The 26,665-nt window shown below is 38.4% G+C and overlaps 1 protein-coding gene across 1 annotated transcript in view; it reads right to left on the bottom strand.

Moving 5' to 3' along the window:
• Window positions 1-26,138, bottom strand: part of ptprsa (protein tyrosine phosphatase receptor type Sa) — a 240,010-nt gene extending 213,872 nt beyond the window's left edge. Inside the window, exon 1 of the mRNA XM_055217681.2 lies at window positions 25,891-26,138. The gene's annotated coding sequence lies outside the window, so the exon portion shown is untranslated. The remainder of the gene's footprint in view (window positions 1-25,890) is intronic.
• Between the last annotated feature and the right edge of the window lie 527 nt (window positions 26,139-26,665).

Here is a 26,665-nt window from a genome sequence, read left to right on the forward strand (position 1 = left end):
GTAGATACGATTTATGCTATCAGACTGTATAGACGGCAGTCTCAGCAGTAACAACATAAACAAACGACTTTCGGGTAACAAACGTAACTTCTGGTAATCTTCGCTAAGAATCAATATAACAACAAAGTCATTTTAAAGTAGTTTATTTATATAACAAGCTAAATAAACAACACGTAGATTACCTAGGAAACCAAAACATTTGTTATTTTCGACGAGGTATTTGTTCAAGAGTTCAATTTAGCAACTAGTCATACCATTAAAAAAACTGAAACCGAAGAAAGTTCCGCTTGGTGATTCTCACAAAATTAGATTTCTGAGGTGTCATGAAACATTTTGTTAAAATAAGGAAATGCAAAGTAAGAGTATCAAAACAAGAAGTACAGTTACAAACATGTCTTCATGTACTATTTTGCACATGATTTCAAATGACATCATACAAACCAAATATTTTTCCCACATTTAAGGGGAAAATTTTCATTACCGCAACATGTCCATGACTGGATTTGGGTTCTTTGACATGGAAATATTTATATTGAAAAAATCTAAAAAAATAAAAAGCTTTAGTGCATGTTTTACTATAAACATTTACAGTAAAGACAATAATAAGGAATATAAATGTGTCCAAGAAAAAAATGTCATCCTCTGCAACAATTTTCAATCATTGTTTAAGCCCTCAAGGAACTAACATTTTCCAAAAAAAAAATGTTGGAAGAGACATAATTGACTGTGACACTCAAGATGTCTACCAGGTAAACAGTTCTTATTTTTTCTTACCTAGACAACTTTATAGTTCTCATTACCGAAACATGAGTTTGTAAATGCATATATTTAATGTAATATCATGTTGCAGTAATGATAATTTTTTATAATGATAATCTAAAAATGTAAATAATTTTATTGGAAATATGTTTTAAATCCTCTACAAATAATGGGTATAGTAAGTATAGTAAAATTTTTTTTTTTTATGTTGGACACGGATTTCGTGAGAATCACCCAATCGCGTGCCGCACGTGCGCCCAATGAAACCATCTTGAGAATCAAATTTAATTAGTTTTTTCTCACATACACAGCTAAAAAAAATTGGACACTGCGATGTAGTTTATTTAGTTATTTAGTTAAAGTCCGTGTAAAGTCCACTATTAAATGTCTTCACAGTTTATTCACACCACAAAAAATGTGTTATTAACCACCAAGCCGAATTTAAATGATGAAAAAATGGCAAATAAATTAGCAATCAAAATCTTGAAAAAACTGGCAGGATTTTCGGCTATCAGATGCTGGGGCGTGTTCGCTGTCTCTGCTGAAACCACGCCCACTCCCGAGAAGCTGCCGCCCCCTCTCAAATATTTTCAAATACCGCTACAACCTGAATGGATGCTTGTGATTGTGTTAGGGGCGGGGCCGTGTACGGTGGCTCCAGTGCGTCATCGAGCCACCGTTTTAGGCACGCCCAAAAAATCCTGAACACAGAAATGAAGTTCTGGAACTGTATTGAAAGCGTAACTCCATAATTTAGTAATAAATAGTTCAGAGTCTTATAACATGTTTCAGCAATACATTTCTATTTGACTTTACACAGACTTTAATGACCATTTATTATTAAAAGTATTTAATATTCAGAAGGGGCGGGACTATGTGTACGGCTGTCATTTCAGCTCAGCCGACATCTGAAAGTGAAAACAAAGTCTTTGTCCCAGGTTGCATTCAGTTTTTGTTGTCCAAGACAGCAGCAGATGTAGAAAGCATACAGGCTCACCAGGTTTTAGTAGTGTTGTAAAAAAAGAAGGGGAGGGCAGAGAGAAATGGAGAGGCCAAGATAAAGATCTTAAGAAGGTTCCCCTCTAAAACAGGGCAGATAATGCCGTCCCTGAATTATTAATTAGCAGACAATAAGGAGTCAGAGGAACTGGAAAACATTTGAAAGAAGGTCAAACCAGGGTCTCCATTCACCTGACGCCAAACACTATTCCTCTTACTCTCTCTCTCTCTCTCTCTCTCTCTCTCTCTCTCTCAGATCTAAGTCAAATGGAAACTATGCTTTGGCATGCTGGCCACCAGGGTGAAGACTATCCATTCTTCATGAATATCACATAAATGTGGAGAAACAGCAGGGCTTATGAATCCACTCCATGTGCTCTTGATTTACAGTTGAATTCGTAATCGCCTCCCTTACCGAGCATGTTTTACTTATACACTGCCAAATACATTTTAACTGCAACATTTCTATAAATGACAAACTCACTGAATTACAAACAAGTGAACGTAATGCATGAATAAAAGCTATAGTAAACATAATTTTAAAGTCAAGTTAACGTTTACAAAATAAATACTAAAATAGCTTTTTAAAAGAAACAGTGTTTAGGTGTCACAAATAATACGGAATTAAAGACTACTGAAAAAAAGTAATAATTCGGTATCTAAACGTTTCACAACACACAACCCTGACCTCTGTAAACATTATATTGAGCGATGACTCAAATTATTATTAAGCTTTTAAATAAAGGGTTCATTGAAATAAACCATCTGATTTACTGAAATGAATCTAATTCTCGTGAATCAGTAACAAGAGATGACATTCAAAGAGACTACAAAGTGCTACACAATGAACAATACAATGTGACAAAAACAGTGTTATAGCAATTTGTCAGCGTTTAGCTCTTGTTTAGCACTTTTACTCTCCAACCTAAGTATGTGAGAAGACAATTATGGATTTTCAACACGATGGAACGGTGTGTGTCCCATAGGCCGAGTGAAACATATAACACGAGGCACCGCTTTTTATCTTCATATACTGTGATGAAACATCGGGAGATAGGTGGAAAGTTTCATCCCCTCACATCTGTTGTAGTGCCTCACATCCATCAGACGAGTTCATGAAGAGAAAATAATGTCCGGAAAACCTTCACGCAACAGATCGTGAACAGTGCTGGAAGCTACATTTTTATTAAAATGTTAATGGATTGTTTAAAATTAAAATGTAATAAACATTTAAATAAAATAAACATGAATAATTGATAAATAATAAATCAATAAAATGGTGTTTTATAAATAAAATATTTTATACATGTATAAATATATACATAATAAATTATATACTTAAAAAATAAATTTGTATCTGTGCGGATATTTGATTACCGATAGATACACGATATATCGGTGCATCTCTAATTATACTTGTATATTAATATATTTATATCAAATCAGTGTTCGAATGATGTCAAAGATTATGGGGGGGTCTCCCTCCAGTCATTATAGGGTCGCCGCAAGATGTGATCCTGGATCAATTTTTTTGTGTTGGTCCTGGGTCAACGTTTTAATCAAAGAAACCCCAAATTACCTTTAACACAAACCCTAACCATTTTTACACTTCAAAGTAGTCAAAAAATAAAGTTTTAAAATAATTTTTAAAAGCCCCTAACCCTAAAAATTACTAAAGATAATAACTAAAGATTATAACTAAATATACCGTCAACGAGGTGAAAATAATTCACAAGCAGAGACGTAGGCGAAAAGCAGTAGGCGAGGCAAATAGTACTTCCGGCAAAGATCCCGAAGTGTTCATTCAATGGACACTTTGCTATCCTGTGAGCCCCCAGGAGAGGAGTTATCCAACGAAAAAGACAACGAAGGGGCGTTATTTTATTAAAAAAATTTGCAAAATTGGTAACGCAGCTTTATTCGAATGCAAATATATATTAAACAGCTGTCCCTTGTGGTTAAATTGCGCTAGTTTAACGTTATTCCAATTAACGACTAACTTCTTGTTATGACAACGTATGTCACGTGATGTTTCAACATAGGAAATGTAGTACATCCAAATTCATTCATACTATCCATATTCATATTATAAAGTAGCTACTGTTTTAAAGGCTCTCTAAGCGAATCTGTGTGACGTTACTTTTTGTTGATGTTTGAACTGTTTTCGAACAAACGCAGCGTAGCTAACTCCTCCCCCTCCCTTCCGTGCTTTCATGAACGCGCCCAACCCCCACCCTTAAATCCTTCTTGTCGTTTATTGGCTGGAACACTTTGTTATCGTTTCTGGTGGTAGGTTTGGCTACTTTGTTTTTATTGCACTTTGTGGAGCCTAGGCTGTCTACAGAGATCGCGTTTTTTTACAGTTTGATCAGCGTACAGGCAGCAAGCAGATAGTGAGGAGATGTTTGCTGTATGTAACAAAAAATGTTTTATGGTCTAAAACGCTTAGAGCACCTTTAACGGTCGATGAGTATGTACTTCATCTAATTGAGTACCTGCTGTCACAGTATGCGATTTCGGACGCAGCCATTGACTGTCAATTCGTCCAGTTTATTGCGAAATTGTGAAAAATTATGGACAGTATCGCTTTGTGGCAGCGCAGCACGAGAAATTTAAATTCATGTAGTATTTTAATTTTAATAAAGACCAGGGGATCCGCCTAATTTATATTTTTGTGCTTTATAGGGGGTCCCTCAATGCTTATAGGAGGTCAGGGACCACCCCAGCCCCCCCTCAATTCGAACACTGTATAAATTTAAATAGTAAAACTAAGGAACACTGAATAAACTGCGAAATATGAAATTATTTATCAGAATATTTCGCTTTAAGTGTATATATTTTTAACCAGCTCATTCAAATGAACCAATCTAATGGACCGCTAAAAAGAAAATCTAGTTGCAAAATGCGATCATTTGGTCGCAGTCTAGAGCCCTGCGTTCAAACAAGCCGGTTTACCTAAACAAACAATCCTAGCAAACTAAAACTATTTGATTATTGCCTCGCAAACACAATTTCACACAAACGTCACACGCGTGTTACGGCAAAGGGGCACTATTTTGAATGCACTGAACCATGTACAAGTTATTAGCATCACTGCTTTTGTTTAGACGCCCAAGAACACTTAAGAAAGATTTGAGACGGATCCACAGAAACACACTCACATCGCCTGAAGACCTCCAGAGGATACACAGCACACGAAGAAAAATGAGTGTTTTCTTACGGCCGCTAACTGTCAATACCCGAATCTCTCTCTCTTTCTCTCTTTTCCGACGACGCCGAAAGGGTCGCCATCCATCAAACCCTCAACTCGTACAACACAATGAAAGAGAGAAAATACAGCGTGATATATGAGCCTCTCTTTGGTCACCAAACCTCACAGCACTGCAAAGCCTTTCTCTTTAAACAGCTGTGGATCAGGTTCAGATTCAAATGCTTGTTTACTATAAATGAAAACCACAACTTACAAAGCATCAATGGGTTGCGCTATTAGACTCAAACTCAGCTGGATATCGGCCATTAAACATCCACCTGACTCGCTTAAATCGCTGGGAATATCATTTTCACGCGATGACTTATTGCGTTGTTAATGAGATGATGACCCACGATGTACAGTAATCACTTCACCGTGTTTTTACTATGGGAATCGACACCGCAGGAACGTTGCTGAGCTCCAGCTGTGATTCTGTGAAAGCTGCTGATGAGGAACCACAACATATGGACCCGTCCCAAAGCGTACTGTGTGATCTTAACACCCGTAGCCGTCTGCAATCATAACCAGGTTCACTCGGTTTCATCTTGTATGTGATTTAAATGGAGCCATCAAAGAAACACAGTGCTCGTTTTTAAAGGGCACATATTATGCCCATTTTTACAAGATGTAATATAAGTCTCGGGTGTGTCCAGAATGTTTCTGTGAAGTTTTAGCTCACGATTTTATTATAACATGTCCAAAATGCCCCTATTTGGATGGGAGCAAAAAATGTGTGTGTGTACCTTTAAATGCAAATGAGCTCTTCGCTCCATTATCAAAGAAGATGCTTTGGTTAAAACAGATCTGATTTCGCAAAGAAGCACAGAAAAAATAGCAGAGAGCGTCCAACTCACTGAAGGCAGAAACTATTGTAATACAAGACTGTCAATCAACAGACGTGGGTGGGGCTTTAGCAGTGTGACATCACATTGATAAGAGAATCAAAACAGCATGTCTAATGAAACTGTTTTGGTTAAATGGGGATTAAAAATAAGGGGTGAATCATTTTTTTTCATTGTAGGGTGGTTGTGTTCACACAATGCCAACAGACATTTATGTCCACACCTTGTAAAAGTGGATTTTGTATAATAGGTGGCCTTTAAGATAAGCCTTTTCTGTGCTTATGTTTTGGACGGGGTGTATCGAAAGGTTTGTGAGTTTATAGCACTTGAACTATTGCTTGTAAGATGGAAAATTTCACAAAACTTTTTAAAGATGTCAAATAAATCTTTGGTGTCCCCAGAGTACATACAGGTATGTGAAGTTTTAGCTTTTAAAATTTCCACTTTGTAGGTGTGAGCGAAAATGTGCCGTTTTTGGGTGTGTCTTTTAACATGCAAATGAGCTGATCTCTGCACTAAATGGCAGTGCTGTGGTTGAATAGTGCAGATTAAGGGGCGGTATTATCCTGTTCTGACATCACAAGGGAAGCTAAATTTCAATGTGCTATTTTTTTCTCATGCTTGCAGAGAATGGTTTACCAAAACTAAGTTACTGGGTTGATCTTTTTCACATTTTCTAGGTTGATAGAAGCACTGGGGACCCAATAATAGCACTTAAACATGGAAAAAGTCAGATTTTCATGATATATCCCCTTTAAGTGAATTTCGTCCACTGTTATTCGTACACCAGTGAACAGATGACCTCAAAGCCAACAGACACGGCCTACCAGCCACAAAACTGACAAATGTAAATTTCACAGCCTTTAATCTCCATTTAAAACTTGAAAAACTAGACGGCTATTTTTCTTCAAGTGCCTTTTTTCCACCTTCACGCTAATGCACATCTACCACCGCAAATCAATGATGCTTGAATTATGAATTCCCCCGAGGGGTTACTGCGTTTGGAGCACAGCGAGAAGGAAAGTGCAATTGGCCTTTAAGGCCGCAGGAAACACGCCGACCGCAACGGGGAGGCCGATAGGAAACACGGTTATTTGTATTAGTGCGAGAAGATTTATAGCGCTTGTATTGTTTAAAGCACGATGCACAAAGGTAATGATGTCATCGGCTGTATACAACAGAAAGATGAGGATGGGGAGCTGGGATTACATCACATGGCAGCTAAAAACATCAATGACCTTCAACGACGTAGAAGAAAGTGAGCAAGTGGTAACCTGAAGCATTCGGCAGACACTGGGGACTTAATAAAGGACGCCTGGACAGGGGGCAAAATTTTAAACCTCAATGAGATGCATTAACAGAATGAGATCTGTAAAATATGATTATGTCGAACGTAATTGAATACGCTCTGTGTACACGAAGGCAAATGGAACGATTGGCAATTCTTTTTGATCAGCGTGCCCCGGCCCAGCATCGATCTGGGCTTCATACAGCAACAATTAGTGAAGCACTTCAGCTTGCACTTGTGCTACTGCCCCATGAATGAAGTTATTGATCAACACCGAAGAGCATCGATGCAGTGACCGACCAAATTTGCACTTGCATGCAACACACACCCGGACGAATGAAGGACAGATCCTTAAGAGACAAAGTCAAGAGAGATATTAAAGTAGATTTTTCCGTAAGGACAAGAATTAATATGTCAATAATTGATGAGATTAGAAACCAGTAATGTCCTAAATCCAAATTGAGTTAAGCAAAACGAGTGTTTGCGGATGAGCCAGCCCGACTAGCTTAAGACGCTAAACGCAGCTAAAGCGCACCCGAGCGGGTTTGATGTACGGCCGTGGGTTTTGATCACGGGTGGGGCGAGCGAGACACTTCCGAGCGTGAAAGCTCAGAATGAATTGCCTCCCGGCTTTTATAAACAACCATAAATTAGGACAAATTTGTCAAACGAGAAGAGACGCAGGGAGTATGGAGTCAAGGCTCGGAGCGGCACAAATAAAAGTGTATCACAACATCTCATCCATTACGCTGTCAGAAAACCGCTGCGGGTCTCGTCTCATGACAATATGCAGATATATGGCACATGATAACAGGCTTGTTGATTTACTATGACCGTGGAGCTGTTTATGACCACCTGCTTCATATAAACAAACCAGAGGGGAAGAACGCAAGCTTTTGCATAATATGGCAATGTATACAAACACAAACGCATAGGCTACGTGAAATTTGCATATGACGCAATAAAAAACTGCCTGGATGCGTTGTTGACCTGTATGACCTCTGATGTATATATGTAAGCTTATTACATACATAGTATTCAATGGTGCTTAAAAAGTTAATCACTGGCGCATATTAACAAAAGCAACATATCCATGTGTTTTAAACAACAACCATAGATATAAATATACCTAGATGCTACATCATGTGTCTACAGTGATTCAATATTCATTTCATGAAGCAGTGAAGATGCTTTTATTGCTCAAAAAGTTCATCTTTGACGTATATTAACGAAAGCAGCACACACGTTTTAAATGACAACCATAGATATAAATATACATAGATGCTACATCATGTGTCTTTTCATTTCATGAAGCAGCGAAGACGCTTTGGTGCTCAAAAAGTTAATCTCTGACACATATTAATGAAAGCAGCACACATGTTTTAAACCACAACCATAGATATAATTGTACCTAGATGCTACATCATGTGTCTACAGTGATTTTTCATTTTATGAAGCAGCAAAGACGCTTTTGGTGCTCAAAAAGTGAATCTCTGACACATATTAACGAAAGCAGCACACATGTTTTAAACCACAACCATAGATATAAATTTACTTAGATGCTACATCATGTGTCTACAGTGATTTTTCATTTCATGAAGCAGCGAAGATGTTTTGGTGCTCAAAAAGTTAATCTCTGACGCATATTAACGAAAGCAACATATGCATGTGTTTTAAACAACAACCATATATATAAATATACCTAGATGCTAAATCATGCGTCTATAGGGATTCAATATTAATTTCATGAAGCAGAGAAAATGTTTTTTGTGCTAAAAAAGTTAATCTCTGACGCATATTAACGAAAGCAGCACATGTTTTAAATAACAACCTTAGATATAAATTTACCTAGATGCTACATCATGTGTCTACAGTGATTTTTCATTTCATCAAGCAGCAAAGATGCTTTTGGTGCTCAAAAAGTTAATCTCTGACGCATATTAACGAAAGCTGCACACACGTTTTAAACGACAACTATAGATATAAATATACCTAGATGCTACATTATGTGTCTACAGTGATTTAATCTTCATTTCATGAAGCAGCAAAGATGTTTTTGGTGCTCAAAAAGTTAATCAATGACGCATATTAATGAAAGCAGCACACGCATGTGTTTTAAACAACAACCATAGATATAAAAATCCCAACCGAGGCATGAGAGTCTTAAGCATCATTTTTGCACACAAAAAAATGAGTACTTTTAAACCAACTTTTCGTCTTGCAGTAGCTGTGTGATGCGTCAGTGCGACCTAACAGATTATGTATTTACGTAGAAAGGCCCAGCATGACGTATGCAAAACTACCGCTCCAGTGTTTACAAATAAATTTTGAAGTTTTAAAACGACTTAGTTATTGCAAACTTGGCATATGCACGTTTGTATTATTTCAATATACATATATGAAAGCAATGACTACTTGAAGCATATAATATGTGTGAATATTCAGTGGGGTCTCTGATGTTGGTAATTGCTCTCCTGAACTGAAGTAAAAACAATGATAGCAGGGAGCTGAGAGCATCAATGGGACATGGCTTTAAAGAGGGTAGCGCAGCTGGAGACCAACCGAGGCGAGGAAGACAAAACCAGGCCAAACCTCACACTTCATCAGAGACTCTATGCAAACGCTTCACACTCGAATCCCAAACATCTCCACAGTTTCCACTCATCTCTGCATATGCTTTTGTGTTTGTGCGTTATGTAATTAACGTTGTTTGACAGCCATGCTTTTTGATGGTGATGTTACAGTATCTGACTTTCCAAATCACTGCAGCATCCAACTTCCCTGTTTCTGATCGGGGTTCATTAAAACCGTCGGTTTTAGATGTGAGTCTCAAAGAGAGGAGAACCTAAAAGGGATGCGAAGAGAAGAGGAGGAGGTTGAGAGAAAAAAGGGTGACGTTGAAGATAACTAGACTTGCAAATTTGCACATCTGCCCTGTGAAGGTGCCGAACAAAACCACCCTGACGAATTCTCGCAGTAATTAAAACATATGTGGTGTCATTCGTGACATTTTCCTCGCAAACCGTACGAGGAAAATCCTTAAAATGCCTCGTACGTGTCGCTGAAGGAATGCAACACAGCTCACAAGTAAGCTTATACAAGAAAAAACTTTTTTAATTAGTGGAAACCAGATCTTGCACATTTTGCATCTTGCGCCTGTCTCCTGTCTTGTTTGTGTTCGGGCTGTACGTTAGTGCCGGAAAATGCAATATGCGATAACTTGCTAAAAAATGTGATTATATGCAATACAATGATGTGAAATCAGTTTAAACTTACTAAAATATAACTAAAAATGTGTTTAACAAACATACGTTTAACATTCTTTCTGATCGTTCATCATCTTCCACGTGTTAAAACACGTACAAGCACTAACATTCACGCATCAGTCTCTTTGCTAAAATTGTGACTATACGTAACCTTTAAGTATTAAAATTGTTTGTATTCGGATATGCAAATTGCTGTTTGCATATCTTGCGATATTTCTGTGATTTCGGTATATTGTGTCGTTTATGTCAAATATGGTGTCCACTCGGACTGATGACGGTAACACAATCTCTGTCAGCATAAAACTTCTATAAAAAGAAAAAAACCTTGTGTTAACTTTATACTAAACAGTGGCAGACGTTTTTTCCGAGGGCGCATGATCAGAAACGTCAAAATGTATTTAGCCCATCATGTCAAAATTTCTGTTCGCCGCGTCATGTGAATTTATGTGCATTATATCATGTCAAAATACATGCCTGCTACAGACGCTTCGAAGGGTTTATGATAAGATACTGACTTCATGTGTAATCAGAGATTAGTGTTAAGTGAGTGTCTTGCAAGTATTTTGCGTCTCTTTTATCTGAAACCCTTTCGACTCGTTTGCAGCAGGAATGTATTTTGACATGACACATGATGCACATAGGTTAACATGACGCAACAAACCCATATTTTGACATGACGAGCAACACACATGACCAAGGTTGGGGAAAGTTACTTTTAAAAGTAATGCATTACAATATTAAGTTACTCCCCAAAAAAGTAACTAATTGCGTCACTTAGTTACTTTTCATGAAAAGTAATATTTACGTAACTTTTGCGTTACTTTATCTTACTTGGCTGAGGCTTGATCTCTTTCTAGCCTTGCAGGTGTTTTTTGAAAAGTTCTGCATTCAGAAATTGCATATTTTCATCGCAAAAAATGTCGAGCTCTGTTCTGCTATCTCCGTTTCTGACTCAAACTGATCCCACTGAGGCGCGCACATAAGGGTGCGTAAATTATACGTTCAGTTTAATACGGTATATTATTTTTTATCGAGCAAATTATTTAAACTGAAAAGTAACTTGCATTACTTAAAAAAAGTATCTCAAATATTAATGTGTACATTTATAAAGCAATGCGTTACTTTTCTCGTTACTTCAGAAAAGTAATATTATTACGTAATGCACGTCACTTATAATGCGTTACCCACAGCACTGCACATGACACATATTTTGAATACCTGCCCCTCGGAAGAGAAATCACCGGCTGCCACTGATATCAAAGACACAAATGTACACAAAAATATACATATGTACCAAAACTTCACAAAATGTACAAGAATAAATACAATATTATTTAAACAGTTGTTCCAGATTTTCTCTGTACTGTAGCTGTCACATAATATGAATGTAACCGTAGCTGTTTCCTCAGGAGTTACAAACTCATCCTATCGTAATAAACAAACCCGTCTGTGTCTTTTCCTCTCTGTCTATCAGGACAGTGCCACAGAAAGCATTTTAATGGATCTTATCGCCTGAGAATCTCTCCTGCTCATCTTCTGATTGCTTTGTCAATTCAGCAAAACCCAGACAAATGCAGTTCAGGTGACAAACGGCGTGCCAAAAATACTGTTAGGCCACTGTCGTCTATGAAATATCATTTATTAATGGAGTTGTAACTTGGAGCACAGTACTATCCAAACATACTAATGTTTACAAAACACAGCCCTGAAATCTATTAAACCTACCGATAATACAGAAAAATCACAAATGAGATCTCTTTAAAGGTGCAGTGTGTCATTTTTAGAAGGATCTCTTGACAGAAATGCAAAATTATATACTATAACTCTATATTATCAGGGGTGTATAAAGACCTTTCATAATAAACCGTTATGTTTTTATTACATAAGAATGAGCTGTTTTTATCCACATACACCGAGGGTCCCCTTACGTGGAAGTCGCCATTTTGTGCCGCCATGTTTCTACAGAAGCCCTTAACCGAAAACCTTTTTTACTAAGTTGTCTCCAACGATGACATGTTTTTCCGGTGGCGGCTACCGTAGCTTCTCTATGCGCTTCAAAAGCGAGGGGTGAGCAGTGGACTGAGCCGTTGGGTGCAATTCGCAACCGCACCACTAGATGCCACTAAAATGTACACACTGCACCTTTAATATCTCAATTATTTCTTTCCCAGGGAATGGAAACTTTATTAGTCTTTGTGTTTTTCCAGAAAAAAAACAACCCAGATCTCTCAAAAATGTGACCCTGGACCACAATACAAGTCGAACATGTATATGCAGCGATATCCAAGAAAACATTGTATAGGTAAAAAAATATGGTATAAAAATATATATTATTTATGCCAAAATCATTAGGTTAAGATCATGTTCCATTAAGATATTTTATAAATTTCCATATATTTAAAAAAAAATTATCATTAGTAATGTGTTGCTAAGGACTTTATTTGGACAACTTTAAAGGCGATTTTCGCAATATTTGGATTTTTTTGCTCTCTCAGATTTCAAATTTTCAAATAGTTGTATCTCAGCCTAGATATTTCAGCCTTATCTTAACAAACCATACATCAATGGAAAGCTTATTTATTCAGATGATGTATAAATCTCAATTTAAAGAGTTTAAACTGAAATCAGATTTCACAAGTCTGCAAAGACTAATATAAACTCAATTTTAATCAAATGTAGGCAAATCCAGATTATTATAACCATACATTCATTTTATAACTTCATACTCTTTATTATTTTAACAATTTCAATTTTTAATTCTCTTAAAGGGGCCATATCATGAAAATCAGACTTTTTCCGTGTTTAAGTGCTATAATGGGGTCCCCAGTGCTTCTATCAACCTAGAAAATGTGAAAAAGATTAACCCAGTAACTTAGTTTTGGTAAACCATTCTCTTTGAGCATGTTAAAACATAGGTAATTGAAATTTGGCTCCCCTTGTGATGTCAGAACCGCCCCTTAATCTGCACAATCCAACCACTATCAGCTCATTTGCATTTTAAAGGGCACACCCAAAAATTGCACATTTTTGCCATTTTAACATGTTATAATAAATTATCTATATGGTATTTTAAGCTAAAACTTCACATACGTACTCTGGGAACACCAAAGATTTATTTGACATCTTAAAAAAGTCTCGTAAAATGTCTCCTTTAAGCAATTTTAGGAAAAATATCAACTGAGAACTTCAGATCTCCAGAGCTATGTACATCTAAGCAATAACACTTTCATCTGGGTGATCTGCTATAAGATAAAAGGATTGATGACATTAACCAAGCTACAAAAACTCCTTGCGGTAAGACAAGGAATGTGTATAATGAAAGTAAACGGAAGATAATGTTGGCTATAAGGGCAAAACTGATCAACAGAAACATGTTAACGCAACTAATCTAAAAGAAATAAGACTTGAGAAAGATCAAGTATCCCATGGATCGGCAAAAGTCTTCATCTCATTCATCAGCAAACGCTGGCAAGCTCTCAACCCTTCATCCGTCGTGCACCTGGGAATTTTCTCCGAAACTCCAGAACCTGAAGCAAAGCGGGGAAACCAACAGGCAGCCAAATTCCTGAAATTCCTCCCAGCGTACTCCCTCATTCCACATGAAACGAAAGATGAAACACCTGAAACGTGTCTGTTTAAAGCTTTCCCATGTGTAAGTTATCATCCCTTCCATTAAACTGCATTGTGCCACTCATTGTGTTCAATTAAAAAAACGCGAGCGATTTTTAATATGCAAATGAGCTTGCGGTTCACTTTGACAATTCGTCGTTTTTGTTTGTTTTGAGGTATTTGTTTGGTTTAAGTGCTACTGCGGCCGAGGCTGATTGGAAAAACGACTCTAAGGGGAAATACAGTCTGCTAATGAAACCAGAGCAAAAAACAATTACTAAAATCCGTAATCAATGTCGCCGGACAAACTATAAATCCGCAGAGACGCAATAAAGCGTAAAGAAAGGAAATAGCGCGGCTCTGAGGAAATGAAAACATCTCTGTTGGGCTTTAACTTTGACTGATAGGTACATAACTACACTTGTATGCTTACTAAGCCATTAGAAGCAGAGGAAGAAAACCTTGTTACAGTTAATAGAGTAAGAACCTAACGGAGCAAACAGAAGCACAATGAGAATTACACAGGCTACAGAAAACCAATGCCAAACTGAAAAGCTTTTAAGATGCAGGGCACAACAGCACAGCGAATGAATTTCAAATCCCTTTAGAGATCTTCAGTAGGAAAACATATTGAGAATAGGTATTATTTCAGATTAAAATATATTTAGTTTAGATGCAAAACCGGCTAAGTGCGTCTGGCATGGTTTCTTGTTAATAAGCGATTTTATTAGATTCTTAATGGATTCTGCTAAAAACTGTATTTCTGAATGGTCTGAAGCTGGGATTAAGAGGATTTGACGCGAAGGTATTTAAAGAATGCACAGTATGTGTCAAGAGCATTCGGTTAACATCATTATCTGATTTTTGACGGAGGTGGCGTTTAGAGACTTTTGCATCTGAGCTCTTCATAAATATTAAAATATTCATAATAATATAATAATTTTGAAAAAAATTAGTTACTGCCAAAATCACTATTATATCAGGTCAGTAGTTAAAAGTAAATAATTAATTTTACGCAAAATCCAATATCCGCCATGTTATTTTGTCATCTTTTCTCCCTTTTTTCCCAAAATGCGACATACGCCACTCCTCCTTTTTTACAGAACGCAATAAATCCATTCCTGATATTACAGCCCACTAGGGATGCTCCGATCAGGATTTTTGCAGCCGATACCGATCACCGATTTGTAATCTTCGTGATCGGCCGATACCGATTCCGATACCGATTTTTTAAAGCTGATATGCAAGCTCTTTGATGACCAACTGTTACAATCTTTCTAAATAAAATAATACCACGGATGTTGCCTTTGTTATATTACTTGCAGTAATTAGGTATATTATTGTTTTAATAGAGACTCAAATAAATAAGCACATCAAATATTTATTCTGCAAAGAGAAATTTCATATGGCTTTAAAAAGGCTTATGTCTCCTAAAAGTACTGAAAATAAAACACTTCACAGACTTTACTGTATTAATTAAATATACACGCATTCGTATGAAGTATAAAAATTCTTTAGTCAAGAGCAGAGAGTGATTTTATTGAGAGATGAATTAGGTTACTGTAGCTTTAAGACGTGAGAGAGAGATCGCTCTGTTCACGTGCACTAATGACAGGCTGCTGTGTGTGTGGGCGGCGGCTGAACGCAGACAAGCAGCTGTGAGGAAAATAAAAGTTTAAACGCTCAAAACTTTAAGACGCATGCAAATAAGAAACTTTTGGCATGAGGATGCAATTGTCCGTGATAGATATGTGTTGTATACGCTGTTTGATGGGGATGTGTAGACGCCTCGCGCTGTTTACCGGAGCGCGTCCTCATACGCATATCTCTGTAAAGGCAAAGAGAGACATACAAATCTGCACGCTGCACATGAGCAACAGGTTGTAAAAATGCTTATGATGCTTTACAACCAGTTGCTAAACTGATCTCTTGAACAACTGCCTCGTCGAAAATAACAAATGTTTTGGTTTCCTAGTAATCTATGTGTTGTTTTTGCTTGTTATATAAATAAACTACGTTTAAAGAACTTTGTTGTTATTTATTCTCAGCGGAGTTTACCGGAAGTTACGTGCGGACCACGACATCCGCTTGTTTATGTTGTTAATGCTGAAAGCGTCTGTAAACAAAACCTTGCAATGCTTTTCCCCCCTCCAGGGTTTCCTGATTGGTCCACTGTTCTAGACCTGACATTGATGAGCTGCGTTGCTTGCAAAAGTTGAAATTCTTTTAATTTGACATTGCATCTTAAAATTTGGCGCTCATGCGTGAGATACTGGAAAATATGTGAGACGTGCTCGTAACAGTCAAACAAGTCCGACGTTGCTATTCAAACTTGCAGCCCGCCACTTAAATCTTTCCCCGCCATTGCCGAGATATCTCGTCAATTAAAAGAAAACGGTCCCCTACCAAACGTATAAAACACTGAATCCTCTGCTGATCCAAAAACAGTAAAAACTCTTTGTATGCTTTGATCTTTTGATTTTTGCTCAAAATTTGGTATTTTTGAAGAATCCTACCCATATTTGAAAGGCTAGGATGAGTGTTTTTTGTGTGTGTGTGTTTGAAAGCGGAGCATCTGTTTTTTCATTTGATATTTTGTATGTTTATATATTTAAAGAAGATAATTTTCTGGAAAGCATTAAACTTTTATTAAAATCATAAAAATGCTGGTGGGGAAAGAGTTTACATTTGTTTTCCTTTTAATTTTAGAGATGAAATTTGACACACAGTAGACATATTTTTGTAAGATACAGTATGTCCTCTAACATTAGACAAATCCTTGATCGAATGCACGGCATTATGGGTAAAATATGCAAAGCTAAAACTGATTCATTTCTCTGTGAATACACACTTCTCGAGCTTGGGATAAGCAGATAAGGGTGTAATATATAGTCAGGGATTGTGTCCAACCGGCCTGCAATGATACATCTAGCGCAGATGTCAGTGAAATGGATTACGGTGAGTCAAGCGGCATGAGCTACAAATCTTTCTGATCAATAACAGTTGATGTCCCTCACAAAGGCTGGAATTCAGCTCCATCTCAACCGTCAGACCCGGACAATCCGGTTATATTCTCCCATTCTGTCCTACAAACACACCTGCCACTTCCAATGAATAGAGTGCCGAATACAGTCCAAAAGCATTTTGAACAAATGGACAGTCAAAACATTTTCTAACCTTTAGAAAACTAAACATGTTATGGGTTGGCTAGTTTTCTACTTATTTAAAGGCGGGGTGCATGATCTCTGAAAGCCAATATTGACATTTGAAATCAACGCCCCTGCACCAATAGAATCTGGACCTTTATAGTATAGACCCCACACATACACAACCCAGGCAACAATGTTGGTTAGTAGACACGCCCCTTACTGCTGATTGGCTACAAGTGTGTTTAGGTACTCGGCCCGACTCCCTTTACTTCCTTTCCAAAGTGTTTTTAAAAAATCACGCACCCTGCCTTTAAAGATTGCAATATTTCTTTTGCTTTTATTTACTTTATTATTAGTGCCCGAAAGTAAATTTGTTGTGCAGACAGGAAATTCGGCCATCCATACATACAAGACAATCCATAAAAACATAGACCATATAATGATATACTCTTAAAAATAAAAAAATAAAAAAATTCAACAATGTTACCCAACTTTGGGACATAAATACAGTTTAAAAACCTGATTTATATGGTTTATTAGATTTATTATTTTGGAGGGACAACCTTCCGATCTCTCTGATTAAGCCAACATGGAAGTGACTTAAACTGCAATTCATCAACAGGCCCCTAGAGGCTGGCTCCCATAGACCCCCGTGTTAAAATGCCAAACTTTACAGCAGAAAATAATATGTTTACAGCATGGTACAAATAGTGATTCTGGTCTATATAGCTACACTGTAAAAAATTAGCTGTAATTATGCAGCTGGCTGCCAGTAACTTACTGTGGAAGATAAAGACTGAAAATGTTTCATGTTCATTTAACTTTGAACAAACTGTTGCCAGCAAATAACATAAATGTAAAATCTACAGTAAGTTACTGGCAGCTAGTTGCCAGTAATTCCCAGTAATAGTGTAACTGTAAGGCGGGGGTGAGTGTGACGAGTGAATTTTTTGTAACTCATCTGTTTTAATATTTTAAAACCCTTAAAGTTCTGCATAATTAAGGGGGTGGCGGCTTGAGTGACATGTGGATTGCTGATGCTGTCTACTCAGCTCCACCCACATTCCACCTATTTGGCCATTTTCGGCTATCCGGGAGAGACACTCCCGGTGACGTGTTTGCCAAGGCCTTGTTTACGTACATGGTTATTTTGAGAAACTGAGACATTTCCCTTCGTTCGCGCCCTTCGTTTACACGCAAACGGAGAACTCGCATCTGAATCCGATTCTTACTAAAAACTCTGGCAAGAGTGGAGATTTTGAAAATCTTTGTTTGCACGTTTGTATGTAAACTGAGACAAACGGATGTTTATGCAGCCAACGTCACAGTATGCGCCAGAGCTCGACCTACGTCAAAAGTGTGACCTTGTTCAAAAGAGAAACAGGTAGTGATTCGTTGCTGTTTTCGGGATTCTGATTGGCTTACGTGGGCTTGAGCTTCTTGTTACACCGCCACCTAGAGGTTTGGCATGCTCTTGACGGCATATATACACGGGTACGTGTCAATTAACACTTTTCTGAAAACTGACATTTTTGAAACCGATTATGAAATGTCAGATTACATAGCCGCTCATGTGTAAACGTAATCCAAGATGGCTACGACCGACTACGCCCACTTTTGGCTTCAAAAACGCTCTTCAGAAACCTACGGTTGACGTCACAGACACTACGTCCATGTTTTATAGAGTCTATGGTTGTTTTCTAACATAAACTTTAAATTAATAGCTTTTAATTACAAAATTAATTATAAAATTATACAATAAAATAATTGTTTTAATTACATAATAATCAAACAAATAAGAAATAGGAAATAAAATGATTTTAATTACCAAAATATTTAGAAAATTATCCATTAAAATTATTGTTTTAATTACATTAAAATCAAACAAATGAGAAATTTCGCTCCACCAATTGAGCTACAGAAACAGGAAGTTGGTTACAAATTATTAATAAACACACTTACCATAACTAAATAAAAGTCTGGTCATTTTAAAGGTGCAGTGTGTAATTTTTTGAAGGATCGCTTGACAGAAATGCAAAATAATATACAAAACTATATTATCAAGGGTGTATAAAGACCTTTCATAATGAACCGTTATGTTTTTATTAGAATGAGATGTTTTTATCTACATATACAGAGGGTCCCCTTACATGGAAGTCGCCATTTAGGGCCGCCATGTTTCTACAGAAGCCCTTAACGGACAAACTTTTTTTACTAAGTTGTCTCTGACGGTGATCTGTTTGTCTGGTGTTGGCTACCGTAGCTTCTCTATGTGTTTCAAAAGCAAGGGGTGAGCAGTGGACTGAGCCGTTGGTTGCAATTCACAACCTCACCACTAGATGCCGCTAAAATGTACACACTGCACCTTTAAGCCTGATTAATATCTTATAACAAATTACTTGATTTTATAGAGTATATCTTATAGTTCATACAACAAAGAGATTTGGATTTGTGCCTCTAATGCTTAAGACCCCATAAGCCTTCATACAGTATTCATATATCCCCATCACAAAAGCCCGGCTGCAGGTCCCATATGGCAATCTCATGCGTTTTAAACCGATTACTGCAGATCAGACCAATAAAGATATAAGGAGTGGATATATCATAAACATTATATCTCTCAGACATCACTGGAAACGCCACTGTCTCCATTCACTCAATTAAACATGAGATAATGATGAATCATTCATAGATCTTATGTCAGCGACAACCTGACGGACAAAAAAGATGCTTTGCATTGTTTGTCCAGATGCATTAACCTCAGAAGACCTCAACGAGAGAATCATCTCAGCATGCCAACCGGGTGGGAGGAGAAATGAAATGTCGTGTGACCTTCAAGGTTTATGACCCGACGGGCCTCCTCCTCGGCGGGCGCCTTCTGAAAGGTGTGTAAACGCAGACCTGTGGGAGGTACGCCATTATTCGTCTATCTGACCCCGTCTCCATCTGACCTTTGAGATGAGTCACAAACACATTAAACTGATACAGTGAGCAGTCAATGAAGCAAACCACGCTGTCTAGGTGCTATATGATGAGATGTTTATCAAACTAAAGCGATTTGCCATCAACATATAAAAGAAATAAAGACCTTTTGGTTCTTTGGGGAACCCAAATGGTTCTTCTACCTACGAGTAAAATATGGACATACCTATGGACATTTTCTAGGTTTTTTGGGGGTTTGTCAATATTTTACACAACCATAAAGCATGTGCATACTATTTACTTAGTGTACTAAATCGTAGTGCGCTGATCAGGTGTCTGAATGGTGATACGAAATACCACTGTACGTATTCATGCATGTCCGCTGTAGTGTGTAACATAAGTATGCAAATTGGCCATTACCAGGATTTCAAGACAAAGCACCTACAAAATTTCCACCCAGCCGCTCGAAACGCGATGACACATTTTTCCCGGATAATATTCCCTTCTTGGTCTTGCTGACCCTTAAACTACAACTCAACCTGGATACGCCTGGAGCTGTTGCACTCCCGGAAGAGCGAAACGTACTTTATCCATCTAGCGTGACACAGAAGCCCATATTTCTTAAAAACACACCCACCGCATCCTGCAGGGTCCGCTGTGTAAGTGCACGCACACATCAGACCCATTAAAATGTCAGGTTCGGAAACGTACAGTACTGAGGATCTCCTGGCAATGCAATACAAGACAAAATTTAGGAACAACTGAGACGTTGCATTGTGAACATTGTGATGAGCTAATACGAATACTGTATATACACTGAATATATTTAGGCGCTTAAAAATGTCATACAGTCAGTGCATTAAATAAAATATTAAGGCAAGTGCTTGAATATTTTATGATTATATTAACCCTCAAACAATCAAATACCTTCAAAATCTTAAGTGTCATTTAATGTAGTAAAACATTTTAAAGTCTTACTTAAGCATTTAGATATCTTCCGCTGTCACAGTAGATTTGAAAAATCATTCATCATATCCGGGTATAATTTTAAGGTTAGATGAAACCTTTTAAACACCCATCATGCAGAACAAAAGCCGAAACATTTGCACCTTTCGGCCACTTAATCGGCACACGCCATTCCTCAGACGTTCATAATTCATCCCAGAATACAAATGACGTTACCCGGAGGCTGTGAGGAACGTGAAACAAATATTCTGAACATATTCACTGGATTTAATCATTTCCTACATGCTCGTGATGCTGGGTGTTGCTGATGTGGTTGCTAAGGTGTTCTGAATGGTTGTTAGGGTATTTCTATATGTGTGCATTTTTTGGGGGTCGCCAGTGCGTTGCTATGATGTGCTAGTTTTTTAATGTGGTTGCTTTGGTGTGGGTGGTTGCCAGGGCATTTCTATGTTGTTGCTATGGTGTTTTGAATTATTTTTATGTTTTTGATGTGGTGGCTTTGGTGTGGGGGTTGCCAGGGCGTTGCTATGAGGTTGCTAAGGTGTTCTGAGTGACTGTTAAGGTATTATGTGGGTTGCGGCCAAGGCGTTGCTATGAGGTTGCTAAGGTGTTCTGAGTGGCTGTTAAGGTATTTTGTGGGTGGTGGACAGGGCGTTGCTATGAGGTTGGTAAGGTGTTTTGAGTGGCTGTTAAGGTATTTTGTGGGTGGTGGCCAGGGCGTTGCTATGAGGTTGCTAAGGTGTTCTGAGTGGCTGTTAAGGTATTTTGTGGGTTTCGGCCAGGGCGTTGCTATGAGGTTGCTAAGGTGTTCTAAGTGGCTGTTAAGGTATTATGTGGGTTGCGGCACGGGCGTTGCTATGAGGTTGCTAAGGTGTTCTGAGTGGCTGTTAAGGTATTTTGTGGGTTTTGGCCAGGGCGTTGCTATGAGGTTGCTAAGCTAAGGTGTTCTGAGTGGCTGTTAAGGTATTTTGTGGGTTTCGGCCAGGGCGTTGCTATGAGGTTGCTAAGGTGTTCTGAGTGGCTGATAAGGTATTTTGTGGGTTGCGGCCAGGGCGTTGCTATGAGGTTGCTAAGGTGTTCTGAGTGACTGTTAAGGTATTATGTGGGTTGCGGCCAAGGCGTTGCTATGAGGTTGCTAAGGTGTTCTGAGTGGCTGTTAAGGTATTTTGTGGGTTGCGGCCAGGGCGTTGCTATGAGGTTGCTAAGGTGTTCTGAGTGGCTGTTCAGGTATTTTGTGGGTTTCGGCCAGGGCGTTGCTATGAGGTTGCTAAGGTGTTCTGAGTGGCTGTTAAGGTATTTTGTGGGTTTCGGCCAGGGCGTTGCTATGAGGTTGCTATGGTGTTTTAAGTGGCTGTTAAGGTATTTTGTGGGTTTCGGCCAGGGCGTTGCTATGAGGTTGCTATGGTGTTTTGAGTGGCTGTTAAGGTATTTTGTGGGTTTCGACCAGGGCGTTGCTATGAGGTTGCTAAGGTGTTCTGAGTGGCTGTTAAGGTATTTTGTGGGTTGCGGCCAGGCCATTGCTATGGGGTTGCTAAGGTGTTCTGAGTGGCTCTTAAGGTATTTTCATGTGGTTGCTCTGGTGTGCATAGTTGCCAGGGTGTTAATATGAGGTTGCTAAGATGTTCTAAGTAGCTGTTAAGGTATAGCTATGTGGTTTGTTTAGTGTGAGTGATTGCCAGGGCATTGCTATGGGGTTGCTAAGGTGTTTGAGTGACTGTAACAATATTTTATGTGATTGCTTTGGTGTGAGTGGTTTCCAGGGAGTTGCTAAGGTGTTCCAAGTTATTGTTACATTATTTTATGTGATTGCTTTGATGTGGGTTGTTGCCAGGGGGTTGCTAAGGGGTTATGAGTAATTGTTAAATTATTTTATGTGATTGCTTTGGTGTGGGTGGTTGCCAGGGGGTTGCTAAGGTGTTCTGAGTAATTGTAATATACTTTTTATGTGATTGCTATGCTGTGGGTGGTTGTCAGGGCATTTTTATGGGGTTGCTAAGGTGTTCTGAATGATTGTTTAGAGTGTTTCTATATGGTTGATTTGGTTTGGGCTGTTGTCAGGGCTATGCAGTTGCTAAGGTGTTCTGTATTGGCGCCCCATTTCTATGTGGCTCAATTGGTGTGAGGGGATGTCAGTGGTGCATTGCTATGGTTACTAAAATGTTCATAACAAGTCACAAATTTGTACTTTTTGTGTCCACAAACGGTGTGAGACGAGTTACATACTAAATTTCAACAGTCCCTAACAGCTATCCAATGCAACTAAACCAGATGTGAACCCAACACACAAAACTAAGCATTTTAGAGAGCTGCAGAGGTTTTACTAAAACTGCATTACTCCTGCTGAAGAGCATTAGCACAATGGAATTAACGAACACTTACTGTATTTATACACCATCGTAACCCATCTTATCTTAAGATAGAGTCAGTTCACTCCGCTATAAGATGTGTGTACGAACGTGTGCATTGTTTCATGCCCCATAATCCCCTCTTCCTGGTCATTAACTGGGTATTTTACAGCGGGCTGTGTCATAGATTCATGAAAGCAAGCATTGCTTTTAAACAGCTCATGAAAAGCACCCATCCTTATCAGCCCAAGCACCCCAGGCTCCTACAACAGCCCTCGATCTGTCTTTTCAAAACAAGGGTGGCTGGAAACAGACAGAGGTGATGCCCATTACAGAACAAAACAGCGTATCTCCATCCTGCTGCTCCCGGCAAGTGTGAGTTTTGTCTGAATGAAATACTTAACATACTCAGATAGTCTCAATGAAGGTCTTACACACAGCAAAAAAAAACAAAAAACTTTTTTGCAACCTTAGATTACAAATTTGACTGGTTGCCTTATAACTATAGGAGTTAACTAGCTTACTGTATAAAACTGTATATATATCAGTACTAACAGAGGCTCTTGTTGATATAAAAATTCTGATCAATCCGTCAGAGCTCGGAGTGACTTAGGGCCCCGGGGACATGCCCGTAAATAACACAATGTCCATTCATGCGGTGACGAGAGCCGTTTTCATACATAAGGAATGACAGGTATTCAACCCAGTGCTGCCGCGGGGAACTCGCTGGAAATCTAAGACAAATCCGACAAGTGCATTCATTGCCTCTGAACATCCGAGAGCTCCGAGTGTTTACATAACCAGGCCTGAGTGCTGTGAATGGAACTTACGAGCGCACTTGATTCCTCTCTTACAGCCTTTGGCTACGACCTGCAGTCTATACGTGGACTGAAACATCTCGCAGGGAAGCCAAACGAAATATTCATACGAAATCACAACATCAGCTGAATCGGCAAAAGAATGATTTGATGTTAAAGGTGTGGTGTGTGGTGATATTTTGGGGAAACATGTGTGGCATCTCCATATATATCTTTAAATAGATGCCATATATAAATGGTTTAATGGATTCTTAGTGAGAGAGGGAGAGAGATAGAAAGAGAGAGATTAAATAAAAAAAGATAAAATATGGATTGTTGCACTTCATATGGAACCGTGCACTTAATATAAAATTCTGATATCTGCCAATAAAGTGGGTGTGGCTTTGACTTTACGGCCACGCCCCATCTTGTACTAACACAGCGCTCTCATACACAGTTCCTATAGACTGCTGGAAACCACAGTAAACCATATCTTCATTAATATGCAAACGTATTAAACATATATAATAGCACAACATCACATTTAAGAAATAACACATGCATTTAAATGCTCTTTCAGCCATACAGACGCAGAGATTACATCTTTATATCAATTTGCACTTTATATGATTGCTTATGGATGCAACCAATTATTCAAGATACTGTAGCAGGACACCAAATGTAAAACTTCGATCGAGTCGATCACTGAGAAATCCATATTAATCATAGACTATACTAATCTGAAATGTCAAGAGCATCGACGTACATTTTAAAAGAAATATAAGCAAAATCCAGTGCATTTGTTATTCATCTAATGCATATTTTATATCACGTACGAACTGATTCATCCACATTCTGAGATGACGCGGACGGTATAACAGGTGCATGTGTGGACACCATCATCTCCATCATTTATGATCTCTAAGCTTCACATTAGATCGCATCAGTTTTAAACAACACACTTGATTGACACTCACTATTCTGTTAAAAATCATTAATAACTGATTCACACTGTAAATGAAAGCGCGTGAGTTTAAAGTAACCGCTTTCTTCGGAGAAATCCTTGCGCAAAAAGATGAAATGATCTAAGCGAACATCTACCCACTTAGATTATATTAATAACAATGAAATGGCATGAAATAAATCGTCTTTTTTACTAGTTTACAGCAGGTGGGTATGAAACAGCCTCTCTTGAACGCAGGCAAAGAGTGATGCTCTGTACGCGCGGATCAAAGGGTACCAATGCAATGTACATCCTCGCATCCGACACAGCCAGTCTTAGCTTACATAGACAATTTAGTATGATGAAACAGATACATTTTCATTATCAATTCGTTAAAGGCAAATCGCTTTCATCTCGAAACGCGATATGTGAGGTTGGCACGGCGCGCGGTGGCATCAGTTCTCACTTTACACGCGCAGGGTCGTTGGTTTTAGCAGGCTGACTGTCCCACGGACTGAGTATTGCAAATAAAACACCACAAGTCTTTCATAAACTCTTAAAATTGATCAAACCTGACCACTTTTCAATGCGCAAAAGCGCGCCCTAAGCGTAAAATGCGCACGGGGGTACCACATTCACCATGCGTTTAGTCATTCAAACGCTCTTTACCTGAAGTGGGAAAAATATTATTTCTGTTGCCAACGATGTGTGAGCATCAACATTAAGTGATGAATGTCAAATTTAACCGCTCTTACCTTCTTTCAACGAGCGCGTTCCTGTGTTCGTCTGTATTCAGCAGGCGCAAAAACCCCTTTACATCTTCACGCTGATGGTCTGAAAGAATGAATAATAATTATAATCCAAGGAGAGAGCAGATCCAGGGAGATAAGGAGAGCTCCGGGTGTGGTTAGCGGTGAATAACGCTTTAAATCCCCCGGATAGCGATGCAGCTCGCTCGGCACGTCTGAATCCTGAAGCTCCGCTGAGGAGAAACCACGAACCCGCGCGCGGAGGAGAGCTGGATGGTGACGTCATGGACACGCCCACTCCCTCTCTCTCGCGGTGGTGGTGAACTGACACACAAACTCCGCCCCTCCTTGACAGGATGTTCTTTTTGACCCCGCCTTATTTCACGACGCGATGGCACTGGCCACGCCTCTTTATAAGATCGTTACCTCGCTGATAAATCAAGGATTATATTTTAGTCACTAAATCTAAACAAAAAAAATATTTATTATAAAATTATATTAAAATAAAGCCATCTAGAATTTGTTTAAGCATTATTAATTTTATGACAAAACGAAAAATTTTTTAGTATTCTTAAAACTAATTTGACTACAATAATACATCTAAGTAAAATCTTTATTTTATATTTTATCAAAACAAATAAAGACCAAAATACTGTAATAAATAAAAAAACATTCTTACTTTATGGTATATAATACAAGATACAGATTTTTTTGAGGTGAAACATAATACACAAAGGCGCCCCAGGAGCACACTGTCACATGAAACTGCACCTAACAATTA

This window comes from Misgurnus anguillicaudatus, chromosome 23, assembly GCF_027580225.2.
Source record: "Misgurnus anguillicaudatus chromosome 23, ASM2758022v2, whole genome shotgun sequence".
In the NCBI taxonomy this organism is placed as follows: domain Eukaryota; kingdom Metazoa; phylum Chordata; class Actinopteri; order Cypriniformes; family Cobitidae; genus Misgurnus; species Misgurnus anguillicaudatus.